Source organism: Phascolarctos cinereus, unplaced genomic scaffold, assembly GCF_003287225.1.
Source record: "Phascolarctos cinereus isolate Bilbo 61053 unplaced genomic scaffold, phaCin_HiC Scaffold_3;HRSCAF=262, whole genome shotgun sequence".
In the NCBI taxonomy this organism is placed as follows: domain Eukaryota; kingdom Metazoa; phylum Chordata; class Mammalia; order Diprotodontia; family Phascolarctidae; genus Phascolarctos; species Phascolarctos cinereus.
Window position 1 is genome coordinate 231,763,785 of NW_027555736.1, and position 18,348 is coordinate 231,782,132.

The 18,348-nt window shown below is 35.5% G+C and overlaps 1 protein-coding gene across 1 annotated transcript in view; it reads right to left on the minus strand.

The window, feature by feature from the left end:
- Positions 1 to 18,348, minus strand: part of SIPA1L1 (signal induced proliferation associated 1 like 1) — a 356,976-nt gene that overhangs the window by 270,731 nt on the left and 67,897 nt on the right. Inside the window, 1 exon segment of the mRNA XM_020986377.2 lies at positions 10,431 to 10,498. The gene's annotated coding sequence lies outside the window, so the exon portion shown is untranslated.

Genomic DNA, 18,348 nt, shown 5'->3' on the forward strand with positions numbered 1-18,348 from the left:
CTACAAAAATCCTGAATACAGAGTGAAGCAGATTTTTATATATAAAATTTATTCAAATAAGACCAATTAATTATAATAAAAACAATTAACCAGGATACAAGTAGGTAATCTAATTTCTAATTGGAGGACAGATTTAAGGACTTTCCAAGTTGGGAGGGAATAAGTAGGTCTTGGGATCCTCAATAAAATGTAAAAATGTTGAGTAATTGCATCCACCTGTACATATGAAACAATAGATGGAGGAGAATGTATGTGGTAGCATAAGATGGAGTCAGTGTTCATAAGACAAAATCTGATTGGTTCTCTTGATTCCCATATTAAACCAACTTCCTTTTGTAACTGGTCTTCATTTTATCTCATCACATTGTAGGGGTAGGGGTATGGGTGGGTTATGGGTGTAGAATACTATAATGTCAAACTTTTTTTTTAATAAGTTGGTTAGTTTTGCTGAACTCTTTATTCCTTGTTTTAAGTATTAGTTCTCTGGGAAGAGAAAAGGGAAAGAATATATTGGGAAATATAAGTAACATAAAAACAAAATCAATAAACATCTAAAAATTAAAAATGACAGCCTTAAATAGTGTTAAAATAAACACAACATACACGATGTAGATATAAAGATTGATACTATAAGCAAACTGGGAGAGCAAGGAATAGTTTAATTGTCAGATTTATGGAGAACAGAAGAATTCATGACCAAGCAAGAGAAAGAGAACATTATGTAATGCAAAAATAGATAATTTTGATCACATTAAATTGAAAAGCTTTTGCACAAATAATGCCAACGCAACCAAGATTAGGAGGGAAGCAGAAAACTGGGAATTTTTAAAACCAGTGTCTCTGATAAGGGCCTTATTTCTAAACTATATAGAGAACTAAGTCAAATTTATAAGAATAAAAGTAATTCCCCAATTGATAAGTGGTCAAAGGATATGAAAAGGCAGTTCCTAGATGAAGAAATTAAAGCTACCTATAGTTATGTGAAAAGGTGCTCTGAATCACTATTGATTAGAGAAATGCAAATCAAAACAACTCTGAGGTATCAGATTGGCTAACATGACAAAACAGGAAAATGATAAATGTTGGATATGTGGGAAAATTGAAACACTGATGCATTGTTGGTGGAGTTGTGAACTGATCCAATCATTTTGAAGAGTAATTCGGAACTATGCCCAAAGGGTTATAAAAATGTGCATACCTTTTGACTCAGCAATAGCACTTCTAGGGCTGTATCCCAAAGAGATCATAAAAATGGGAAAAGGACCCACATGTACAAAAATATTTACAGTAGCTCTTTCTGTGGTGGCAAAGAATTGGAAACTGAGTGGATGCCCATCAACTGGGGGAATGGCTAAACAAGTTGTGGTATATGAATATAATGGAATACTATTGTGCTATAAGAAATATTAAGCAGGCAGACTTCAGAAAAACCTGGAAAGATTTGTATGGACTGATGCTGAGTGAAGTGAAGAGAACCAGGAGAACATTGTACATAGTAACAGCCATGTTGTGGGATGACTAACTTTGATAGACTTAGCCCTTCTCAGCAATGCAAGGATCTAAGACATCTCCAAAAGCCTCATGATGGAGAATGTTATCCACATCCAGAGAAAGAACTATGGAGTTTGAATGCAGATGGAAGCATACTATTAGCTCTTTTTTTCCTTCTGTTTTATTTTGTTTCTTCTTTCTTATGGTTCCTCCTATTGGTTCTAATTCTTCTTTACAACATGACTAATATGAAAATATGTTTAATAGGAATGTATATGTAGAGCCTATATCAGACTGCATGACATCTTGGGGAGGGAGGGAGGGAGGGAGGGAGGGAGAAAATGTAAAACTCGAAAGCTTATGGAAGTGATTGCTGAAAACTAAAAATATATTAATTTAAAACAATGTTTTAAAAATAAACGATAAAAATTGACTTCATTGTCCTATTTACATGTATGCTTAGGGCAAAGCAGTCCAAATCCTAGACTACCCTGCAATTATCTCACAATTCAATTTACATGGAAACCTATTGTAAAATGATTGATAACTTATCTGATCCCAAAGCTGCTAAACTTGAAGTGTCTCTCACTCACACACACACACACACACACCCAACTCTGACTAGACTAAGAATGTTTAAACTACGAATAGAATTCTCTAGATGAGTTTTTCATTAACAAACAGTAAAACAATTATGAAGTCTTAAGATCGATAATTAAGTTTACAAATCTGTTTTTATATACAAGAGGATTAGCCAAATCCACAACATTTTCAATATCATTTTCCCCACAAGTAATTTATTTTCTTTAAAACATCACAATGAATGCTTATCCTCAGGAGTAGAAAAAAAAAGCCAGAGGGGAAAAAATATGCTAAGGAAACAGCTTTCAATTTAAGACTTCCTGAAAGCTATTAAAGAGGTTAATGAAGTAAATGGATACGGAAATAATATGCATTTCAAATTCTGCATTATTTTCAAATATGGATATAACCTTTAAAAATTATTTTGTCCATTTAAAAAATATTTTATCCAATTCAGGATGAAGTCAACAACAAAAATTTACACGCACACTCCCTTTTGTGAAGGAGAAAGGTGATGTTACAATGAAATCTTTTTTTCTTTTTTCAGGAGGCAATCAAGGTTAAGCGAGCTCCCAGAGTCACACAGCTAGTAAGATGTCAAGTGTCTGAGGCTGTATTTGAACTCAGATCCTCCTGACTCCAGGACCAGTGCTCTATCCACTGCACCACCTAGCTGCCCCTGTTACAATGAAATCTTGATTTGCTTTTTCCTTTCTGGATTAATTTCAAATGTTAGATGGAACAAAAGATGAAAGTGCTATTCTAAGGTCATTAAAGGGCCAAAAGTAAATCCTTTAAGAGAGTTTCATCTGACAAACTGATAATACCTTTTTACTTTCTTTCTTTTCTATAAAACACAAGTTGAAGAAGAACCTCTTAATTTTTCCTCCTTTTTATTCATCCCTAGGAAATCTGCTGCTGGAAGAAGGTAGATTATCACCTTCAACAACAGGAGCAATTTTTTGAGTATTCCCTCATTGGAGGTATTTGGAGTACCTCCAAGAGCTCCAAGTTCTTACATCTCTCAATGCCAACAGTTTGTACTGATTCCCATAGTTACCAACTTGCTCTACCCCACTGCTTTCCAAAGTCAGAAGGTATACATACCACAGAAAGTTAAGACTGAGACAGGAGCAAAGGAATACAGTAACCCCAGTAGGAGGAGGAACTTGGCCCCAACCTCCAAAGGTTCCTCTCCTTTCTTCAGTCTTTGTTATTATTTTCCACCTTAAAGAGCTAAAATTATTGGTTTAGTCCCAAAATACAAGATCACATCAGGAAGTAGAAATGTTTTGTGTTCTAGACCCTTATGTGTCTTTTCACTATGATTGTTGCCCAAGACTCTGTCCCAGACACTGTTCTCTTTTTTCTATACACAGTCTCATTCAATGACTCATTAATTCCTATAAATTTAATTATCCTTTCTATGCAGATGACTCCTAAATCTATGTATTCCCCTTTGCTCCAGTCCCATCTTGCCAGCTGCCTCCTAGACATTTCAAAAACAGCATAGCCTGTAGTACATGTCCAAAACAGAACTCATCTTTCCCTCACACCCACCCTTCTTCCTAAAATCTCTGGCACTATAAAGGACATGACATTCTCTCAGTCACCTACGATTCAAAAAAACCTTAGTGTCATGCAAGACTCCTCAATCTCACTCATCCCACCTACTCAATCAGTCATTAAACCTTGTCATTTCTATCTCCAAAACATCTAAAACATCCTACTCTCTCCATTTACATAATCACCCTAGTTCAGGTCCTTATTACCAGTAGCCTGGACTATTACTACTATTACTAACAGCCTCCTCTTTAGTCACCCTACCTCAAGCCTCGCCCCGTCAATGCCTCCTCTCTATACATTCTCTCTCTCTTTCTCTCTCTCTCTCTCTCTCTCTCTCTCTCTCTCTCTCTCACACACACACACACACACACACACACACACACACACACAGAGTTATTGCTGCTGCTGTTCAGTCATTTCAATCATGTCTGACTCTTCCTGACCCCATTTCGGGTTTTCTTGGCAAAGATACTAGACTGGTTTGCCATTTCCTTCTCCAGCTCATATTACAGATGAGGAAACCGATTAAGTGACTTGACCAGGGTCACAAAGCTAGAAAGTGTCTGAGGCCAGACTGGAACTCAGGAAGATGAGTCTTCCTGACTCCATGCCCACTGCTCTATCCACTGTGCCACCTATCTCCCTTCCCCTGCCACTCCCACAGTCAAGCTTTAATAGTTTTATACCTCTAGAATAAACACCTCTGTGTGGCACTTAAAACTCCTCACACCTGGCCCATTCCTACTCTTTCAATCTTCTAATACATTACTTTTCTCCACACACTCTGCAATCCAGCTCTGCTGGCTTACTTGCTATCATCTCATGCTTATGACACTCCATGCCTTTGTAATGACCATCTCCCATGCTTGGAATTCTCTACTTCAGGAGCACTGAACTCAAATAAAAATGGATGCCTGCTAGCCACATACTGACTTAGAAAACCACAAATTAACACTACCCATATTTTCTTGTATTTTTATTCATTTTGTTAAACATTTGCTAATTAAATTTAATCTGATGGCAGCAAAAACTGGGAGTGCTGGGAGCCATGAGCTGGATACCTTTGCTCTACCTTATTACCACTAACTCTGTGGGTCCCTCTCAAAATTACTTTATATTTATTTTACACGTGTGTGTGTGTGTGTGTATACACGCGCACACACACAGACTGTACTATATAGATATGCATATGTGTATGTTTATGTATATGTGTGTATATAATTTTTTTTTCATTTTATCTCCACCATTACAATGTAATCTCCTTAAGAGCAGGGACCATTTCACTTTTGTCTTTGTATCTTTATTTTGTTCATTTATGTGTAATCCTGCTCAGGATTCCCGATTAATAATAAGTGTTTAATAAACACTTGTTAAATGACAGCTGTTCTTGAATTATGAACCTTATGCCCAGTCCGACCCTTTCTCAGGTCTCATTCTGCTTAGGCCACCCCACTTCCATTGTTCTAGAGGAACCCCACCACCAAAAAATCCCTTCACCCAAGGACTTCTCCTGTTCCTCTTTTCATCTTTGGCATTCCGACAATCGTGTTTTTCTCTGAACAACAGCTCTTTCATTACCACCCTCTCTAATGCTGTTCTTTCCCTCATGAATCTGACACCATGGGCCACAAGGAGTCAGGATGCTACCTGGCCACACAACCACTTCCAGGGCCACCTTCTTCTTTCTCTAATCCATCCTCCACACAGCTGCCAAAGTGATTTCTTTCAAGCCCACTTCTGATTGTCCCATGCTCCCATTACTCTGACATTTTTTTTAATTATTTTTTTTTATTTTTAGGCAGTTGGGGTTAAGTGACTTGCCCAGGGTCACACAGCTAGTAAATGTCAAGTGTTTGGTCTGAGGCTGGATTCGAACTCAGGTCCTCCTGACCTCAGGGCCGGTGCTCTATCTGCTGCACCACCCAGTTGCCCTACTCTGACTTTTAACATCAAACACCAGCTCCTCTCTTTGGCTCCCATTTGTCTTTCTCAGATTAGCAAACGCTTTTCCCCCTCACACACTCCACAAGCCAAACTGCCTCTCTTGCCGTTCCTCACACGTGGCATTCCATCTCGGGTTGTCTCCTGTTTTTGGAACGTGTACTTCCTCCTCACTTCTGCCTCTGAAATCCAGAATTTCCTTTACATAGTACTCCAACACCACCTCCGAACACAAGATTTTATACAATAACTCCCCCCTTCCTTGCCAAGTGCTTCATCCCACCAAATCATATATATTCTGAATTTGCTTGTTACATACATATTGTCTGACAGAAAACAATCACTCAACAAGCATTTATTAGTCAATCAACATTCGTTAACCATTTACTATGTGTAAAGCACTAAGCCTGCTGAAGCAACCGTCTTTCTGCTACAGTCAAGCATTTCTAGTACTTTGTATTGTGATTTTTTATAACACCTATGCATTTAGGAAATGAAAGTTTAATAGAACATTTAGCTTAAAAGTTGTTTTTATTTAATTTCCTCTTTGAAGTATCATAAAATCATGCATTTTTAGAGCTGGATACAACTTTAGAGGCCACCTAACTCAATCCCTCAATTTTATAGACAGGAAAACTAGTACCAAAGTGATGAGTTAACTTGCTCAGAATCATATAGGTAATAAGGAGCAGAGCTAGGATTCAAACTCTTGTCCCTTTTCCCCTTAAGCTCAGTGCTATTTCCACTATATAAAACTATAGTTAGTGACATTCAGGTTACGCCAGACAGAATCCAAATGAAAACTAAATGTCAACATTCTTAATTTATTTGCTCCTCAGACTCACAGTGGACTTCTTTATATAGGAATTATTTCTCGGTTTACATTTTAAAGCTTACTCTTCAGTGACAACTGATGTCTAATCAGCAGAAAGGCTAAAGTAAAGCTCAGTATTATGCCCATTAATCACTTGTTTCTGTGTGTGTGTGTGTGTGTGTGTGCGCGTGTGTCTGTCTGTCTGTGTATCGTACACACCACCACATTCTTTCTCCTTTCTTTTTTAAATAAAGATAACAACTGTCTGGTACTTCACAGAAGTGAAAAGCAAAAACAAGGCACACTTAGAAGAACTTTGCCTCTGCCCCCTACCTTGCAGTGGCAGGGCTAACAGACCAATGAAATCAGTTTTATTAAGTAGTCCTCAACCTCATTCAACTGTCTACGATTAAAAATAAAAAACACTAGAAAGCCAATGAAAAAAATAAAGCAAACTTGTAGAAAGTGAAATTATACCACAGTCCAAGGAAGAGTTGAAAGAGTAGTAGGTTTTTTTTAATTCATAGTACTTGAAGGGAAAGGATTCAAAAATCATAAAAATCAGGCGTTTTAACTGGTGCTCATAAAACAATATTTATCGTTCACCCATTCGTGTACTATACTAGGTAACGTAGGAAGGCTATATAAGAGTTAACTTTTAAAAGGCATGCTTCCTGCTCTAAATGTTTATATTTTGGAATAGGCAACACTACTTGGGATAAACACAGAATAACTGAAATGACAGATTTTTTTTTAACAAGTCACATACTAAGTAGGATGTTTTTTCAAAAGGGATGGGAGGAGGAGTATTTCGAAGCTTATTTGCTTTACTACAGTTATTTTGCTTAAGTTTATCCGTTGTAGAGGACAAGGGTCAAAGAGGAGAAAAACTGGGTAGCTACTGAAGGAAAAGGCTAGGAAGGTAGAGCACCAACAACATGTTTCACAGACTGATTTAAAAAGGACATGATAGAGCCTCATAATGGACAAAAGCCTCATCCATTTATGTTTTCACCTTAACTCTTCATAATTAAGAATGAACTAAAAACATGAAAATCTTCCAGATAGTCCCAATGTACTATTATGTAGGGTTTGGTGCTCTAGTTACCCATATGTGTCCACTCCCTTCTAACAAACTGTAAGCTCTCTGAAAGCAAAGACCTGATCTTAACGAAATCTCAGACAAGACTCTCTCTCCCTCCCTCAGCTCCCAGCATTTTCTCTGGCTATCCCCCGTGCCTGAAACGTTGCTCCCCCTCTGCTCTGACTATCGACCTCTGTGGCTCTGTTTAAGTATTGACTCAACTCCAATCTTCTGCAAGAAGCCTTCCCCAGCCCTCATTTAATTATCTCTGATTTATCCTGTAGATAGCTTGCTTTGTATCTATTTGTTTGTATGTTGTCTCCTCCACTAGACTGTATGCTCTTTGAGGGCAGGAGCCCTCTTTCTTTTTTGTCTTTTTCCTCTTTTTGTACACCCAACTCTTAGTACAGTGTCTGGCATATAGTAAGTGCTTAATAAATGTTTACTGACTAATCAGTAAATACAGCACCTAGCATACAGCAGGCGCATACACACACACACACACACACACACACACACACACACATATATAAATAAAAAATTGAGTCCAAACTTCAGTGCCCAGCATTTATTAAATGCCAAAGTACACTTGCTGGTGTAGTGGTCAAATCAATTCCCATGATAAAACTATAGTCTTCAAGGAAATCTGAACAAATACTTGTCCCACTATCAATACCTGAAATCTAAACTTTTCAACAAGGCAATAATCACAAAAGAAACCCTGACCAGGAAGGAAAGCCAACATTCTACCAATACAATGGGAGAGAAATATGCTCTAAGGGACACATTAGAATTTAAATTCAACAAATATTTAATGAGCATCAACCTGTAAGCAGAGCATTATGTTCGGAAGGGAGGAGATTCAAAGGCAAATAAAACTGCAAAAGATGTCCATGACACACAAAAGGTTAAGAACTTTTGCTCCAAATGCTAAAACCTCTAAAGTTTCAAGTAAAAAAAGTAGACCAGTAAATACATGTATTAGTAATTTTTGCCTCACAAATAACATCAAGTCTCTAGGAACTACCGGCCTAGTGAGGCCTAATGAGGCCTGCTCACTTCCTGCTAAAACAGTCTATAAAATTTCAAAGATGCTAAATCCTAAACATTTTGAGTTTTTCTATTAACTCAAAATATCTCTCTTTAATTCACTTAATTTACACTTATCCAAAATTTTTCCTAGGTTTCTACCTCTAGCACAGAAGAATGATACCAGTAAAAATCAAGAAAAAACAACCAGGAAATGAATCCTAATGTCAAGGAGGAAAAAACAACAAAACTTGTTAAAAATTCATTTTACAATTCCTATTCCCAGAATTCTCATAAGAAAGGCTGAAAATAGCTACTCTCAAAGCAACAATCCAATTAGTCCACTCTTTGGCCGAGTCCTAAACCTACACAAAGGCCTAAGATAAATTTGATTCTGCTTCAGGGAATGGACCAATTCCAGCACAGCTATTTTGAGAGCTTTCTTTTACTTCTAACGTATACATAAACAGATAAAACAGTGAATCTGAAGGACCAGGTTCTGGCAGCACCTTCAGAATAACATTAAAGAAAAATAAAAACAGCAACCACATCCCCTCCTCCCCCTGTCCTGAACCCATAGCGACAAACCATTTCATTTTTCTGAATTAAGAAAAAAACATTTTCATTACTAAACTGTACATAATCTTTGACCACTTCTAGGCTTATAACCCAAAGAGTTTTCCAAAAGATCAAAAATACTTAAAGCAGCTCTTTTTTTGTAGTGGTAAAAAATAGGACTGAAGGGGCAGTTAGGTGGCGTAGTGGATATCGACCCTGAACTCAGGAGGACCAAAGTTCAAATCTGGCCTCAGACCAAACACTTGACACGTACTAGCTGTGTGACCTTGGGCAAGTCACTTATCCCCAACTGCCTCACTTAAAAAAAAAAAAACAGGACTGAGTCCCTTTCAAGTGGGGAATGGCTGGACCAATTATTGTATATGAATGTAACTGGACATTATTGTGGAATTAGAAATGAAGAAAGCACTGATTTCAGAAAGTCCAGGAAAAGACTTAAATAAACTGATACCAAGTGAAGTGAATGGCACTAAGAGAACAACTTATCAATAACAACATTGCAAAGACAACTTTGAAAGATTTAAAAACTGTGATCAATGGAATGACCAACCACAATTCCAGAGGACCACTGATGGGCACGCCATCCGCCTCCTGACAGAGAGTTGGGCACAGCATGAGACATATTTCTGGACAAATCCAATGTGGAAATGTGTTTGTTTAACTCTACATATTAGTCACGAGAGTTCCTCCCTTTCCCCATTCCCATAGCAATGTAGCAGATGGGGTGAGGAAAAGCTGGGGAGAAAATAAGTTTTGTTAATGAAAAAAAATTTGGATTACAATTTAAAAAAACTTTTTGCCTACTTCTACATTAAAAGTTATTTATGTTTTTCAACAAAATACAAACCTTGCAAAATGGGAAGTTTCTAATAATTTTTTAGGAAAATAGTGCCTCTCACACAAAAACTTGGTATAATCTCAGGACAGACACTAGTTTTAAGACAAAATCAATGAGGTGAACTTAACTTAATTCAGAATTTCCAAATCTATAAACTATCTTAGGAAAAAAACACATTTTCTGAGGAGTGGTCGCAACTTACTACCAGGAAAGATTTTTCTATATGAACTACATGACATACAAAAATATTCAAACATTTCAGTGTAGTAAAGACACTGTTAAATTTGCATAAAAATCATTTATTTGAGTTTCTTCCTCCTTCCCCAATAATAATAAAACAAATTGGTAAGCAAAAAGGGAAGAAGGCACAAATGGCTTGAATGATCTAAAAACTGAACGAGTCAAATCTAACCACAAACTGACTAGAGATAACAGATCTTCATTGGCTCAGGGTACATGTAAAATATGTGCCAAAACATCAATATGCAATAAATCAGTGAACCCACCTTTTCTCAATTCACAGACATAGAGCAGTTCTTCCTGCTGGGTCCAACTTGAAATATTTTCTTGAAACCTAGGTAAAATAAGATAGTATTTAAATTTTATATAATTTTGCTGATGCATTACAATTCCACCTGGTAAGAAAGTTATAGTTAAAAATAATTACTTCAGGTTAAGCAGTGGCAATGTATTTTCCTTTAATAGCTTAAAATCAGAGTTTAATTTGCAAGCCCTTTAAGCGCAATGCAGTATCATTTAGGGTCATGCCTCCCAATAGTCATTCTGATTAATAACAAAGAGTGAACTGAGTTCCCTGGTGTTCCAATACATGGCCAGTTTTAGCAAAGTTAAGTTTTTATACAGCTAAGAGTATGTTATTCCTTTCCATTCCCATTTAGTAATCACTATATAGCAATCCTAATTTTCTAAGGTTCTACACAGATTCTTAATATCTTCCTTGTTCATATTTTGGTTAGCTTCATCTTGGTCTGAAAACGTTACATTGAGGTCCTCCACTATTATAGTTTTATACCTATTTCTCCCCGATCTGTTTTTATATCCTCATTTCTTCTCTTCAACTGGATGTAAGAAAAAGCATTTATTAAGCACTTGTGTGGCATGCACTGTGCTAAATGCTAGGGGTACAAATTCAAAAATGAAGATAGCCTTTGCCCTTCAGTAGGCTTTCATTCTAATAGAGGGAGATAACATATATAGAAATTTAGAAATACTAAACTCAATTTGCTGATTACACAATAAAAATTATATCTAATAAAGGACCCCTAAAGAAAAAATTTAAAGTTAACTGTAGACTAAATAACATAATTATAGAGAACTTGTGGGTCAAAGAAGAAATTTAAGAAAGAAAAGAAAATTTCAGAGAAAATGACAATAAGGAGAAACATACCAAACCTTAGATGGGCTGCAGCCAGAGTAATAAAAGCCAAAGAGAAAATTTTATATCTCTAAATGCTTTCATCAATAAGAATAAAGCAATGAGTTGAGCATGAATTTTTTAAAAATCATCAACTAAATAACAAACCAGAAATTCTGAAGAGATTAATAAAACAAAGCAAAAAAGATGAATTAATAAATAAAATTAGGATTTTTTAAATTAAAGATAAATGATTTTTTAAAAAAAATATATTATTTATATCAAGAATAAAAAAAGTAAAACTTAAAACAAGTGAAGGGAAAGTAAAAGAAATTACTATAAACCAATCTACTCAATTTAATGCTAGCAAAATTGATAACTTAGGGAAAATAGAATATTTACAAAAATATAGAACACCAAGATTAATAAAAGAAATAGGCTATTTAAATAACCTGCTATCAGAAAAAGAAATCAAATAAGTCACAAATGAATTCTCAAGGAAAACTCTCTAGGACCAGATGGGTTTACAAGTGAATTCTATCAAACATTAAAAAGAATAATTGATTCCAATAAAATATAAACCATTTTTTTTAACAAGAAAAGAAGGCAACCTCTTTCTATAACAGTCTTGATACATAAATCAGGGAGAGGCAAAGCAAAGTACTCTGCAGACTCCCTAATGAACACTATTGCAAAAATGTTAAATAAAATATTAGGAAGTAGGCTAAAACAACACATTAGAAAACATTATACATTATGACCAAGTTGGGCTTATACCAGAAATACAAAGTTGATTCAACATAAGACTATAAATATAATAAATTATCCACATGAGTCTATTAATAGATGTTAAAAGGATTTTGACAAAATTCAACACTCATTTCTATTAGAAACCTTAAGAATGATTGGGAATCAGGAATATTTCTCCAGAAATCATAGGAATAAATGAAATTTTACTTAACAGAATAATGACTTTATCTAAATTTAAAAGCAAACATACGTAATAGAGAAAAGTTAGAAGCCTTTTTCACTAAGATCAAAGGTAAACACAGATACCTGTTACTATCATTATTATTTAACATAGTGCCAGAAGTATTAGCCATAGAAAAAGACAAGAAAAAAGAAATTAAGAGAAAAAGCAGAAAGAGAAACAAAATGATCACTTCTTATGGATTTCATGACAGCAAACTTAAGAAAACCCTAAAGAGTTAATTAAAAATTGTGATAACTTCCAAAAAGTTGCTAGATATAAAATAATTTCACATAAATCATCAAGATTCCTATACATAAAACCAACAAAATCATGCAAGAACTAGAAAGAGAAATTCCATTCAAAATTATACAGAAACTATAAAATACTTGGGAGTATATCTTTCAAAATTTACTCAAGAGATTATATAACTATAAAACATTCTTTACAATTGAACATTAATTGCTCCTGGGTAGGTTGAGCCAATATAATAAAAATGACAATACTACCTAAATTAGCCATTCAGTGATGTAACAAACTCCCCCCCAAAAAAAACCTAAAAAAAAATAATAAAATTCATGTGGAGGAACAAAATTTGATCAAGAAAGTAAAGGATAATAATTTTAAAAGTAGAAAGAAAGAAGGTCTATCAAATGACTGGTCTCAGTTTTTTTAAAAAAGAGAAGTTGATTAGTGAAACAAACTGTGTTCACAACATAGAAATGAACACAGCATCTTAGTTTTGGGTAAACTCAAAGACTCCAGTTTCGGAGGAAGAATTCACTATTTGATTAAAAAAAAAATTCTGGAGAAACTGGACAGCAGTCTGACAGAAACTGGGTTTAGGCCAACACTTCACACCATACACCACATTAAGCTCCAAATGGTTACAGGAAAAAGGTCACATCATAAATAAATCTAAGGAGCAAGAAAGAAATTAATTTACACATGATTAAATAAATGATAGAGAAGATCATACAAGACAAAATGGACTATTTTAATTAATAAAAACTTTAAAGCATCTTATACAAACAAATCTAATATAATAAAAATTAAAAGGAAAATCAGTAACTTGGAAAAATCTTTGCTACAAGTTTCCCTGACAAACATCTTATTTTCAAGATACAAAGAAAGGATTCAATTATAAGACTAAGAGCCATTCCCTGATAGATAAATGGTGAAAGGATATGAACAGGCATTTTTCAAAGGAAAAAATTCAAGCTATCAACAATCACACACTAATAATTAGAAAAATGGTAATTTAAAAAATAAGATTATTCAGATATTCCTTGTTTGTGGATGGCACTGTGATGACTGCAACAAGCCTCAGATACCTGCTAAATGAGATCCACAATTACTCAAAAGAGTTGAGTCTCATAATCCACAGAGAAAAAAACCAAATGGGTAAAAAAAATTCCTATTGTCTACAAATTCTCAAAGTGGGCAACACCACCCCCTGAGGGGCACTGGAATGACTGGGGGGGCAGCAATAGCCTCGGGTGCAGTTGGGGGGCATTGAATAAAAATAAGGGGGTGGTGGAAGGATAAGGAAAGAAAAGATAAGAAAAATTTGAAAAACCATTCATACATGTTTCATCTGTTGTGTAACAGAGTTAAAGTCATAGTGATTACCTTATTTTCCAAATAAACACACAAAATGCAAGTTATAGCCAGTAAGTGGTCAAGTCCGCTGACAGGTCTTAAAAAACAGGTGTTGGTAGGCGTGTTGCTCGTTGGGAAGTACAGCACGTATCAACAGGAATATGTGCATGGAATGACTTGTTTACAATATAATGCTATACAGTTACATGATGCACTATTGCAGCATCAAAATTTCAATGCAGGAAAAAAACCCACAAATTTACAATAAACTGTTCAATTTAAGATGCATCATTTTTAAATTTTGTATATATTTTTAAATAACACAAATTTCCAAAAAAAAACTGTTAAGAAGGTTAAAGAAAGTAGATTTCTAGGTGGGCATTCAGTAATTTTTTTTTAAAGGGGGCAGTAAAGCAAATAAGTTTGAGAACCTGTGGTCCAGACTATAGCTTTGTTTTTTTAAATCCTTTTCCCTAAGTAGATTATGGTCATCTGTGACTATCTGCTATCTTCTCTTTCCTTCTCTGCACCCCCTAGACATTTTGTTTTCCACTAACTTTCTTCATCCATCTTTTAAACACCATCTTTTCCCAGGGATGCTACATGGCCACAAATCACAGATTATCACTATTTCTTTAGATTTTTTTTTTTGTGAGGCAATGGGGTGAAATGACTTGCCAGGGTCACACAGCTAGTAAGTATCAAGTGTCTGAGGTCACATTTGAACTCAGGTCTTCCTGAATCCAGGGCCAGTGTTCTATCCACTGAGCCACCTAGCTGCCCCTACTATTTCAAAGAATCAAAATTATGGATGACAATGGACAGTGGAAAGGTGGGTACGGAGTATAAGGAGTTTTGGTAAGTTACTAATGATTAATTATGTATAAGGAGTTATATATAAGAGGTGGTATAAAAAAATATCATTCACTTGGCATGCCATTGTAAAAAGAGGTAGGCTGACCTATCTGGAGAAAGGATAATAACAGGACAGTTACTAATACTAATATTAGGCAGCAAAGACAGCACCGTCCAGAGATACCTGTTAGCTATACAACCTTGGGCAAGCCACTTAATTTCTATCTACCTCAGTTTCCTCATCTATAAAATGGAGATAATAATGGCACCTTCCTCCCAGAATTGTTGTGAGGATAAAATGAGATAAAGAACTTTGTAAACTTTAAAAATCTATATGAATGCTAGCTGCTATTAATATTGGTATTTTTATTGTTAATAAATTAGAAGACCTAGAAGAAGACCTCCAGTATGTTAGGCAGACCCCAGTAGCTTTTACGGAAGGACTTGAACAGAAGTCTCTAAGGATGAGAAGGTACATTAAATGTAGTTTTGGTAACAGGAAAGGCATTCACATTGATAAGATTATTACTGCACTGAAACATCAATATATTTTTCAAAATGGGATAAAATCCTATGCTGTTTTATATTTTCACAAAGAACTCAAACTACACTCATTTTTAAACTCTGCTTCCTAATGTATAAAAAGGAAGGTTAAAAATCTTTTCTGTTCAAGGTATATTAAGCAAGTAAGTGCATATGGTATAGATGTTTCTGGGAATTAGGGTTTCCAGTCCATGGATGAGTGTACAAGGATTCTCCTTTCCAGACTTAACAGCAGGCGATCTTTTAAGCGTCTGCAATAAGAAATTACAAAGAGTTTGTCCCTAGGGAAAAATATGAATTAGTTTTATCTTCCCCATCTTTACAAGCCCAATAATAGCCAGCATGACAACTATTATTGAGAATAATAATAACAGGCAGCACTTACACAGCACTTTTAAGGCTTGCAGAACACTTTACATAACAACTCATTTGATTCATACAACTCTGTGAAGGAGGTGTAATTATCTCCATTTTACAGATGAGGGAACTGAGGCCCAGAGAGGCTAAGTGACTTGACCAGGGTCACACAACTAATAGGTGTCTGAGGCGGGACTCAAAATCCTTGGCTTTCTCCACTGTACCACCTAGCAGCCATGCAAGAGATTCCATAAGCTCCCTAAACACAATGAACCACATACGAGCTGACTTATCATGTGAAATTACTGCAGTCCTGTTTCAAGAATACTTTCCATTAATGAGAACGCCACCAGGGAAGACTAAGGTTTCTTTGTAACATGTGATGAATTTTCTAACCAGAAACCAAGATAAACATATGCAAGAATTTTCCTTTATAGCAGGAACTCTTTTGAGAAAGAAAACTGCTGAAAACTGAGAAGCTGGCTTTCCCTATTACACAGTCTTTCTATGAGGAAAAAGAAGCAAAATGATGCTGCTAGTATGTGTTTTATATTCTCAAACATCTGGAATAATTGTATTCTAACTCCATTTCAAAAGGAATGGGCGATAGGGCATGGCTCCAGATTTTATAAAGACATTAAAAACAACTATGTAAGACTTCTTTTAAATTTTTAGGCCTGGAGATTTCTGAATGAATGTTTATGATTTTGCACCTCTGAAACTGTCTTTTCAGAACCTACTTGTAAAATGGAGCCCGCATTTATTGGAGGAAAGAGGGAAATTTTAAATTGGAGACTAATTTGAAATATGGAAGATAAAATAATCATTTTCCCTTTCTAATATTTTCTTTTTCATGCAGGCCAGAGTCTTCCCAATAGAGTGAGTCTAAGCCTAGATTAGAGACTTACAGAAAAGCTACAATGAAATAATAACTAAAAGAAGAGTTTTCCAGAAGGCACAGGAAAAAAAAAAAGAGAGAGAAAGAAGAACTCAAAATGAGGGTCTGGAACTAGCTTAACTTATAAACAAGCCAGAGTTAAAGGGAAAATGATGCTGTCTAACTATATTAAAAGGGCAGTTAAACTTATTTCAAAAAATTTCAAACAAAAAAGCACTATCTAGAAAATAAGGTTTATTATAACTTGCCCAGAAGAAACAATGAAATGTATCAAAAAGTCAATTAGACAAATACCAAGAAACTGAATTCAGGATAAAAATCAATATAGTTTTGTGGAAAAATAAATCCAACTTAAACACTTTAAAACAGTGAAACAAATCTATTAGACATCAAAGGATAGGGATGATACTCATACACGGAGACTTCTCAAAAAAGGAGACTAGGAAATATTTTAAATTATGTTCCCATTAAAGTCAGTTACTGACAATACAAATATAAGAACCATGGTTCACAGTGCCCCAAAGTTATTCTTCCCTCGTCCTCCCTTTCCTCCTCCCCATAATTCATCAGAAAAAGTTAAACAGAAATATTAAACAGAAACAAAAATGACTGACAGAACGTTGAATTACTAGATATAAGAAGGTGGAGAGAAAAGTTCTAGTCACTTAATTTCATTTATTGTAGTGTGTGTGTGTGTGTGTGTGTGTGTGTGTGTGTGTGTGTGTGTGTGTGTTTAAATTCTCTAGGGGTATGAGGAGGCCACAGGCTAGTAACTACAAAGTGGTTCAACCAACAAGAGTGGTCAGGGATTTTTTAATCAACTGTAACCAAGAAAACCTTTGAAAAAATCTTGACAGTTTAAAATATGGGCCATATCTAATGAGTTGATATTTAGATGGGGCTTGGGTTCAAAGAGTCAACAGTACAAGTACAAAACAGGAGGAAGGTGAAAAGGGCATGACAAGAAAGCAATTCAAATGAAAAGGATCCAAAGAGTTTAGTGGAATATAAACTCAACAGAAGTCAACACTGTCACTTTGAAGTCAAAAAAATTACAGCAACCACAGCATGCAAGAAAAAAAGTCTAACATCTGGAATGAAGAAGGTGACAGTCCCATTGTACTCTTCACTGGTCAGATCACATCTGTGGTATGGTATTTAGTCTGGGGATCCACTTCTGGCCACTTCCCAGCTCTGATACTGTGTGATATTTGAGCAAACCATGTAACGTGTAACCTCTCTAGAGCTCAGTTTCTTCATCTGTAAAATGAATGGGTTGAACTAGATGATCTGAGGTTATTTCTAGCTCTAAATTTATGCTCTATGATCTAGCAATTAAAAAGAGAACCAAGAAAAAAGAGTCTGGAAAACCCAGAGAGGAGAGAATACCCAGGAAGTGTCAAACAATGTCAAATATCCTGGAGAAAACTAAAAGGATAAGAATTGAGAATAGGTCATCTGGTGATTAACAGATCACTGATAACTTTGGAGAGAAGTTTCCATTGGATGGTGAGGAGTGAAGTCAGAATGCAGAGCGTTTAGAAGAAATTGAGAAGCACTAATTCCACACAGCTTTTTCCAAGGAGTTTCACTTGAGAAGTGGAGGAGAGATATATAGACAATAGCTGGTGTACACAGTACTGAGGAAGAGAAGGATTAGAGGTCATGATAAGAAAAAGGACAAAAGGTGGGTTTAGGAACTACAGGAGTGAGGCATAGGGAGAGATGGAAAGATAAAAGATCATAATTAGATAACGTAAACTCAGAATTTTTGAATACAGAATTGGAACTTACAGGTAATAAAAAAAAAATCAAGGAGATATT